Below are 9,404 nucleotides of genomic sequence, written 5' to 3' on the forward strand. Positions count from 1 at the left end.
ACCCAGCATAATAATCTTTGATGGAAGCCCCCAGCAAGGCACAATTTGGTGAATACCCTGAGTTTGTGCTCCCTGGTTTGCGCATTTAAGATTGTTGAAGAAATGCTATTATTTCATTTTTGTGTCATTATGTTTTTCTCTGAACGTTATTCAGCACTGAAAAGAAATGAGCTATAAAAGGACTTGGAGAAAGCTTAAATGCATTTTTCTAAGTGAAAGATTTCTCTAAGTCATTTTTTAAAATCTTTTCAATCTGAAAAGACTGTGTGATTCCAATTTTTTTCATTTAGACAAGGAGAGATAGAGGAGAAAAACAACAATACTGACCTTTCCCCAGTACCAGAGTCTCCCATTCGTGCTGGGCCCTTAATCAGGCCATGTATAAGGCAACTCACTTATTCTACCAAATGAGTAAATAAATATTAAAAATAATAAAAGGCTCAGGAGACAGCACAGTGGATAAGGCACTGGACTCTCGGGAGTCGGGTGGTAGCGCAGTGGGTTAAGCGCAAATGGCGCAAAGCACAAGGACCGGTATAAGGATCCCGGTTGGAGCCCACGACTCCCCACCTGCAGGGGAGTCACTTCACAGGCGGTGAAGCAGGTCTGCAGGTGTCTGTCTGTCTTTCACTCCACCCTTTCTGTCTTCCCCTCCTCTCTCCATTTCTCTCTGTCCTATCTAAGAATCATGACATCAATAACAACAGTAACTACAACAACAAAAAAAAAACAAGGACAACAAAAGGGAATAAATAAATATAAAAAGAAAGAAAGAAAGGAAGGAAGAAAGAAAAAAAATAAATTTTAAAAAAGGACACCAGGTTCGAACCCCGGTGCTCAATGTCTTTCTCTTCCCTTCAGTCTTCCCCTCCTCTGTCAATTTCTTTCTGTCCTATCCAACAGTGACGACAACAATAATTACTACAACAATAAAACAAGGGCAACAAAAGAGAATAAATAAATATTTTTAAAAACAAGCACTGGACTCTGGAGCATCAAGTCCCTAGTTCCATTCCTCAGTTCCCAGTATTGCACGTGCCAGGACGATGTTCTGCTTCTCTCTCCCTCTCTCTTCAATAACTTGATAAAATTTTAAGGTTAAAATCCATATTCTATTGTTCCTTAGAATCAGTGTCAGCTGAGCAATAGTCTTTTTAATTTTGTTATTAACAGTGTGTTCCAGATTGTAAGATCACAATGTGTAGCGCCACACCACACCCTCCACCAAAGTTCTATATCCCGGCCCTCCCGCCTCCCAGAGAGAACCTTCCACCAGAGTTCTCACAAGACCTGCAAGCAGTGTGCTTGCATCTGTTTGGTTTGGGTTTTTTTCTTTTTGGCAAGTTCCTGTGAATCAGATCTCTAGATTCTGCACGCGAGTGAAGCCACCTGGTAGTTCTCTTCACTTATTTCACTAAGCATAATCACCTCCAGTTCCATCCACGTTGCCCAAAAGGACACAATATCATCTTTTTTTATGTTAAAATTTTATTTATTTATTTATTTATTTCCTTTTGTTGCCCTTGTTTTGTTGTTGTAATTATTATTGATGTCGTCATGGTTGGATAGGACAGAGAGAAATGGAGGGAGGAGGGAAAGACAGATGACACAATAACAACAGTACTAACTACAACAATAAAATAACAAAGGCAAAAAAAGGGAATAAAAAATTTTTTTTTAATTTTTAAAAAATATTTTAAAAATGAAAGAAAACAGGGGGTCGGGCGGTAATGCCATGGGTCAAGTGCACATGGCACCAAGCATAAGGAACGGAGCAAGGATCCCAGTTTGAGCCCCCCGCTCCCCACCTGCAGGGGAGTCATTTCACAAGCAGTGAAGCAGGTCTGTAGGTGTCTGTCTTTCTCTCCCCCTCTCTGTCATCCCCTCCTCTCTCCATTTCTCTCTGTCCTATCCAACAATGATGACATCAATAACAACAATAATAACAACAAGGGCAACAAAATGGGGAAAATGGCCACCAGGAACAGTGGATTCATAGTGCAGACATCAAGCCTCAGTGATAACCCTGGAGGCAAAATAAGAAGAAGGAGAAGGAGAAGAAGGGGAAAAGAAAGACTTTCATACCTGTGGCTCTGAGGTCCCAGGTTCAATTCCTAGCACAACCATATGGCAGAATTGAGCAATGCTCTGGTCTTCCTCTCTGTATCTTTCTCTCTGCATATCATTAAAAATAAAATACTTTGGGGGTGGGGATAGATAGCATAATGGTTATGCAGACTCTTTCATGCCTGAGGCTCTGAAGTCCCAGGTTCAATCCCCTGCATTACCATGGGCCAGAGCTGAGCAGTACTCTGGTAAAAATAGACAAATATAAATAAATTAATTTTAAAAAGAAGGGCTGGGTGGTGGTGCACCTGACTGAGCACACATGTTCCAGTATGCAAGGCCCAGGTTCAAGCTCCCAGCCTCACCTGCAGAGGGAATCTTCAAGAGTGATAAAGCAGTACTGTAGGTGTCTCTATGTCTCTCTCTCCCTTTCTCCCCCCCTCAATTTCTCTCTGTCTCTATCCAATAATAAATAAATAAAAGTATTTTAAAAAGTGAGTGATGCTAAGTCAACACTCCACCATCTAGACTGATTCCACACACCCCACTGCTTCTGTCCCTCGTGCTCCCGTCACTCCTTCTGTCCCTCGTGCTCCCGCCACTGCTTCTGTCCCTCGTGCCACTCCTTCTGTCCCTCGTGCTCCCGCCACTCCTTCTGTCCCTCGTGCTCCCGCCACTGCTTCTGTCCCTCGTGCTCCCGCCACTCCTTCTGTCCCTTGTGCTCCCGCCACTCCTTCTGTCCCTCGTGCTTCCACGTGGTGGTAGGGCCTCCAGCATGAAAAGGTGTATCTTCTGGGCTTTTGTTTAAGAAGCTGCTTCTATTTTTCTTTTTGTCATTCATGGAGCTTCACCTCTATAGGCCAGTGTTTTTAGATAGAGAGAGAAAGAGTGGAAGGAAGGAAAGAAGGAAGGGAGGGAGGAAGGAAGGAAGAGGGTGACAGAGAGAAAGATAGCTCAGCACAGCTGCCTCTCTCAATGCACTGGGGAGGACAGGCCCCAAACCTGGTGTTGTGCTCTTGACATAGCAGGCACAGTGTCCAAGCAAACTATCTTGCCAACTCTAAAAGATTATTTTGTGCTATTTTAAAAAAATATTTATTTATTCGCTTTTGTTGCCCTTGTTGTTTTATTGTTGTAGTTATTATTGTTATTGTTCTCATCATTGTTGGATAGGACAAAGAGAAATGGAGATAGGAGGGGAAGACAGAGAGGGGGAGAGAAAGACACCTGCAGACTTGCTTCACCGCTTGTGAAGCGACTCCCCTGCAGGTGGGGAGCCAGGGGCTCGAACCGGGATCCTTAAACCGGTCCTTGTGCTTTGCGCCACCTGCGCTTGACCCTCTGCACTACCACTCAACTCCCTGTGTTATTTTTTAAACCAGAGTTCTGCTCGGTTTATGATGGTTTAACGGGGCCCTTGGAGGCTCAGGGATGAAAATTTTTTACATAACTATTATGCTGTATCCCCAAGACCCAAAATGTATTAAGATGAGAACCAGAGCATCATCTTAGCACATGTGATGCTGAGAATACAAGACCTTATGGTTTTTGGTGGGGTTTTTTTGCCTCCAGAGTTATTGCTGGGCTCTGTGCCTGCATCACAAATTCACTGCTCCTGGAGGCCATTTTTTTCCTTTTGTTGCCCTTGTTATTTTATCGTTGTTGTGGTTATTATTGTTGTTGTTATTGATGTCGTTGTTGTAGATCTTATGGTTTTAAGTCCAACATTCTATCCACTGCACCATCCCCTGGGTCACTGTCTTCTGTTACAGATTCACCATTTTAGGGTTTCTACCTCTGGATACAAATCAAAAATATTTTGTTAATAAATGGGATATATGTATATGTAGATATATGTGTGTGTGACTTATTATTAGTGTTTACATATTAGAGTATCTTGATATGTTTATTAGTGTTTATATTATATGTATGCTTATTGTTAGTGTCATTAAAATTTTTTTTTATTTATAAAAAGGAGACATTGGGAGTTGGGTGATATCACAGTGGGTTAATTGTAGGTGGCACTAAGCTCAAGAGCCGGCATAAGGATCCCAGTTCGAGACCTCAGCTCCCCACCTTCAGGGGAGTCACTTCACAGGCGGTGAAGCAGATCTGCAGGTGTCTGTCTTTCTCTCTCCCCTCTATCCTCCCCTCCTCTCTCTATTTCTCTCTGTCCTATCGAACAATGATGACATCAATAACAACAACAGTAACTACAACAATAATAATAAAAAACAAGGGCAACAAAAAGGGAAATAAATAAATAAATATTTTAAAATTATTTAAAAAAAAGGAAACATTGACAAAACCACAGGATAAGAGGGGTACAGCTGGGAGTCGGGCTGTAGCGCAGCGGGTTAAGCGCAGGTGGCGCAAAGCACAAGGACCGGCATAAGGATCCCGGTTCGAACCCCGGCTCCCCACCTGCAGGGGAGTCGCTTCACAGGCGGTGAAGCAGGTCTGCAGGTGTCTGTCTATCTCTCCTCCTCTCTGTCTTCCCCTCCTCTCTCCATTTCTCTCTGTCCTATCCAACAACGATGACAACAACAATAATAACTACAACAATAAAACAACAAGGGCAACAAAAGGGAATAAATAAATTAAAAAAAAAGAGGGGTACAGCTTCACACAATCAGTTCCCACTACCAGGCCTCTGTATACCATCCCCTCCACTGACAGCTTTCCTATTCTTTTTTTTAATTTTATTTAAAGGACTTTAGTGAACAGTAAAGCAAATCTAAGATGCAGAAAACAAAATAAAAGAGCTTAAGTCATGAAATGTAAAATATAAAGCAGTGTTAAAACATTCTTCACAACAAAATGGAGTCCTTAGCTGAGAGAAAGCACAAATCAATAGCATAAAATATCATTATTATACATACTTTCATTGACAATAAAATGCAATATAAATGTTACTAAATTAGCAATATTGTCAAATTGGATGAGATTAGTTATCTTTAAGAGAGAAAATACAAATATTGACCAAAAAGGCAGTCTAATTCTCAATTGTAGAATTAGAGTTTCTGTTTTAAAATTATTAAAATAAAATTTTATTTTATATGGGTTGAATGCTGAATTACAGAGAATATTTAAGGTGGGACTATTATCTATAACCCATCAGATAGCAAATAAAAAGACTTTCCTTTGGAAATAGGAAATTTCCAACTTATCTCATAAAACTACTATAATCCTTACATTAAAATCTCATAAAGCTTATTATGACAGAAGAGTAACCCCCATGAGTGTAGTTATGATTTAAGTCAACTAAATCAAGCTATGTATAATCTGGACAATGTGTCAAAGTAAGCCTTATTTATTCCTGACAGACATTATTTGACACTAAACTGTAATCAATATAATTCACAAAACAAAAAGAAGACAGGATTAAATTTTGTAATTGCAATGGTTTTAACTGAATTAGCAATACCCTGAGGGGATAACATGATGGATATCTATAAATAATACTTGCATGGAAATATAGTGCTTTGTGGGCCCTGCCAATGTTCTACCACATCTGCACAATTCCCCAACACCTCCCCCCTTTCCTTTTATCTAATGGCCATAATATGGAAAATTTAGAGTGGAGCAGGCTTAATGTTTTTTAAGGAATGCCAGGCTCCGGTGGGAAGATGTAGGATGTTTTTGTGGGGGAGGAAAGACTTACATAGTCGCCAACCTTGTGAGATTTGTGTCCTCCCCTTTTGCTCAACCCTCTGTAGAGAGAGAGACTTACCTGGAGGGACTCATCTCATAGGTTAAGCTCTGCCAGGCTCCACCATCTCCTCACAATTTTTCTACATCTTTCCCTTATCTTTCTATCTAATTGTCACATTTAAATGGTTCAATGTCTGTAAAAGACTCCAGGAATAGTAGAGGAATAGTAGTGTAGGGGTGAACAGAAAACTTTTGGGCATAAACCTGAATGATATCATGCAGCATGCAGCCATTTTCAAAAGAACTTGAACAAGACAGGAAGGGACAAACAGGAGAGCAGCAAGAGCCAGTGAGATTTCGGGGTGTCTCTCTCCTTCTGCGGCAGGGTGTCCTCCAGGGGAAAGGTAACGGTCTGGTTCTTTCTCGCTCACGACAGGGGTGACACGAAGTAAAAGACACCAGGGGACTCTTAGCGTGAATCTAGAATCTGAGTCCTTGAGTCCCAGAATCCTAGAGTCCGTTTATTGGCAAAGTGGACATGAGTTAAATAGAAAAGCAATGGAGGTAATTATTGTTGCAATATGACAGAAATTACAGGTTTCTTAACAGTCAGCATGCCCCTAAGGTAGGGGGTTGGTATGACAGGAATTGATGAGATACAAGACAATTATTTTCCATAACACAAGCAACTTAATTATCCAAAGGTATTTGAGAGAAGCATAGGGGTTAAACCCATAGGGTGAGACAAAGAGAAGATGGATATCAAAAGGCCATATAGTTTGGAATTTCTCTTGTCTGGGCTCTGAGGTGTGTGATGAAGTGTGTGATAAGGTGTGTTCTTCTGTGATCAGAAGGTGACTTTGAATAAGTGAATCTGCAGCCATGTGGCCTGCAGTTAATGGAGGGAAGTACTGGGGTATCTGTGGGCCTGAGAGTCAAGAAGGAAAGAACCAAGTCTGAGTTTCCCCCCTTATGCTCACCTCGGTTGAGAGAGACTTACCAAGAGGTTATCTTCTCAGACCTCCATCCAAAGATGGGGGTGGTTCTCCCTAAGCTCTATCAGGCTCACACATGTTCCCAACACTTTCCCTTATCTTTCTATCTAATTGTCACATTTAAATGGTTCAATGTCTGTAAAAGACTCCAGGAATAGTAGAGGAATAGTAGTGTAGGGGTGAACAGAAAACTTTTGGGCATAAACCTGAATGATATCATGCAGCATGCAGACATTTTCAAAAGAACTTGAACAAGACAGGAAGGGACAAACAGGAGAGCAGCAAGAGCCAGTGTGATGCCAAGGGGAGGCCTGGTGGGCAAAGGGGTGTTTTCTGCCTTTGGGGACATCTCCTGCCTCTGGGGGCAGGGCCCTAGTAACTAGCGGGGGTTTCCTGACTCTGGGGGCAGGGCCTGCAGGTGAGGGGGTGTTGCATATAAAGTCCCAAGACAGAAACCTGTAATGCCCATGGACTGCTGTGGTCAGTCTTTGAGAAACCCAGGAGCGTAAAGGGAAGCTGTTGTAAAGTGATGTAAAGTATCCAAGAGGTGTACCAGCAAGTCCAATAGAAGCATCAGTCCAATGCTGACGACCAGGGGAAGAAATGTCAGGGGATGAAATGGTGCACGTGTATCTTGATGGGAAAGGTCAGCCACTGGAATTCTGCTTTTCTGTAGAGAGTGAGCTGGAACCCCCAAAACATGACAGGCAAAGCAGAAGCTGGAAGGGCAGACAGCGATGGGTAAGAGAAAAGCTAGTAAGAAAGTTCTGTCCTTGGAGTCTGTGAATCAGGTTCTTCAGATCGTGTCAGGTCACATCATGGATCTCAGGGGATACTCTGTAGTCATGTCATCTTGTGGGTGATGTCAGAAGACAGGGGTCCAAATGGATTTCCGGGGATTCCTGTGAAAGAAACACAAACAAATCTGTTTTCCGTGGTTAGCAGGGCATCTGGTTCGAATTTTTATAGATATTAAAAGAGATTTAATGTAGTTGGTGCCTTGGCCAACTGAATATTGGGGGGATGTATCCCCCCTTTTTTCTTTACTTAATTGGGCCTAGGCATTAGGCGGTCCTTTTTAACAACCGTTTGTCTTTGTGGGTTGTAAGGGATGTCTGTGGCATGGGTGATGTTATAAAGGAAAAAAAGTCTTTAAATTGTTGGCTGACAAAGGGAGTTCTTTTTTTTTTTTTTTTTTTAATTTCCTTCCAGGTTATTGCTGGGCTCCGTGCCTGCACTATGAATCCACCACTCCTGGAGGCCATTTTTCCCCCTTTTTGTTGCCCTTGTTGTAGCATCCTTGTGGTTATTATTATTGCCATTGTTAATGTTATTCGTTGTTGGATAGGACAGAAAGAAATGGAGAGAGGAGGGGAAGACAGAGAGGGGGAGAGAAAGATAGACACCTGCAGACCTGCTTCACCGCCTGTGAAGCAACTTCCCTGCAGGTGGGGAGCCGGGGGCTCGAACCGGGATCCTTACACCGGTCCCTGCGCGCTTTGTGCCACATGCGCCTGACCCACTGCACCACCACCCGACCCCCGACAAAGGCAGTTCTATAGCGGCAAAACGAGATACACCAGTTAAGTGTAGAAAAATATATGAATGTTGTTAATTTATATAAGTTGTATATGGAGGAATGTCTTATAGTTTAATACCTTACCATATGAGCAGATGCTTCTTCATGTGAAGGCTTTAACATAGTTGTAGTCAATTACTTGTGAAGAAAAAAAAAACTTTTTTTTAAAAATATTTTTATTTATTTTATTATTATTTTTTTTAATTTATTTATTTTCCCACCGCCCAATCTCCATATCCCACCCCCTCCCCCGACAGCTTTCCCATTCTCTATCCCTCTGGGAGCATGGACCCAGGGTCATTGAGGGTTGCAGAAGGTAGAAGGTCTGGCTTCTGTAATTGCTTCCTCGTGGAACATGGGCGTTGACTGGTCGGTCCATACTCCCAGTCTGCTTCTCTCTTTCCCTAGTAGGATGGGTCTCTGGGGAAGCTGAGCTCCAGGACACATTGGTGGTGTCTTCAATCCAGGGAAGTCTGGCTGGCATCCTGATGACACCTGGAACCTGGTGACTGAAAAGAGAGTTAACATACAAAGCCAAACAAATTGTTGAGCAATCATGGACCCAAAGCTTGGAAAAGTGGAAAGGTAGTATTAGGGAGGTACTCACTGCAAACTCTAGTATACTTCTGCTTTCTTACTTTGGTGCCATACTCCAAACTCAGTCAATTTCTGCTTTGCGTTTCTACTTCTTTTTTTTTTTTTTTTACATGCATAACATTTCCCAGATTCCCATTTAGCAATACAACCCCCACTATTTCATTCATCATTTTTCATGGACCTGTATTCTCCCCACCCACCCACCCACCCACCCCAGAGTCTTTTACTTTGGTGTAATACTCCAATTCCATTTCAGGTTCGACTTGTGTTTTCTTTTCTAATCTTGTTTTTCAACTTCGGCCTGAGAGTGAGATCATCCCATATTCAACCTTCTGTTTCTGACTTATTTCACTCAACATGATTTTTTCAAGGTCCATCCAAGATCGGCTGAAAACGGTGAAGTCACCATTTTTTACAGCTGAGTAGTATTCCATTGTGTATATATACCACAACTTGCTCAGCCACCCATCTGTTGTTGGACACCTGGGTTGCTTCCAGGTTTTGGCTATTAC

Source organism: Erinaceus europaeus, chromosome 12 (assembly GCF_950295315.1).
Source record: "Erinaceus europaeus chromosome 12, mEriEur2.1, whole genome shotgun sequence".
Lineage (NCBI taxonomy): Eukaryota > Metazoa > Chordata > Mammalia > Eulipotyphla > Erinaceidae > Erinaceus > Erinaceus europaeus.